Source organism: Bos indicus, chromosome 6, assembly GCF_029378745.1.
Source record: "Bos indicus isolate NIAB-ARS_2022 breed Sahiwal x Tharparkar chromosome 6, NIAB-ARS_B.indTharparkar_mat_pri_1.0, whole genome shotgun sequence".
Taxonomy (NCBI): domain Eukaryota; kingdom Metazoa; phylum Chordata; class Mammalia; order Artiodactyla; family Bovidae; genus Bos; species Bos indicus.
The window spans coordinates 12,311,568-12,312,393 of record NC_091765.1 but is presented as its reverse complement, the minus strand read 5'-3'; the positions used below and the strand labels follow the sequence as shown (position 1 = coordinate 12,312,393).

The 826-nt window shown below is 35.4% G+C and overlaps 1 non-coding gene across 1 annotated transcript; it reads right to left on the bottom strand.

The window, feature by feature from the left end:
* Positions 1-317: 317 nt before the first annotated feature.
* TRNAK-UUU (transfer RNA lysine (anticodon UUU)) lies at positions 318-390 on the bottom strand. The gene has a single exon. It is a non-coding gene; the product is annotated as a tRNA-Lys (tRNA).
* Between the last annotated feature and the right edge of the window lie 436 nt (positions 391-826).

The following is an 826-nucleotide window of genomic DNA, read 5'->3' as shown; positions in this document are numbered from 1 at the left end:
ACTTATTTTTTTAATCTCCCACCCACTGCACTATTGCCAACATTGGTCAAATATACTCAATATGAGTCCAATGGGTTCTTTTTCTTATTTTTTAGTTGTTAAGTCTCATGAGGCTACCTCATAAAAGAAGCTATTCCAGTATTGTTGTTTAGTCACTAAGTTGTGTCTGACTCTTTTGTGACCCCATGGACTGTAGCCTGTCATTTTCTTCTCCAGGGGTTCTTCCAGATCCAGAGGTCGAACTGAAGTCTTCTGAATTGGCAGGTGGATTCTTTAGCACTGAGCCACCACGGAAGTCCTAAAACGCAGAACCATAGTGTATGGATAGGGACTTGAACCCTGAACCCTCAGATTAAAAGTCTGATGCTCTACCAACTGAGCTACCCAGGCTCTATTCCAGTTTTAGTCAACAGTAATTGTTGGATAATTCTCTATATCTAGCCAAATATTTGTGTTTTCTAATTCTATTAAAATCACTGTAAAATATATATGCATATAAATCACTCAAAGAAACTGAAAAAACATACTTTGCTGCATGTATTTAAAAAACAACCAATTTATCTAATATTTTTATATTTGAACTCCTTTTTGCTTTAATGAGAAATCTTTTATGTGTATGGCTCACAGTACACAGCACTGTGAACCTTGATTTCATTCACTTGGTAATTCCTAGAGATTTCTTCTCAGACTATTCCCTGCATAAACAGGGGTTTTTTATTTTTGTTTTTTTTACAAGAATTTTTGAAAGCTATCTTTCTACTTACAGCTGAGAATTCTGAAGTATCTTCTAAAGGATTCAGATTTGTTTGTGTGGAAAATGAGGGAG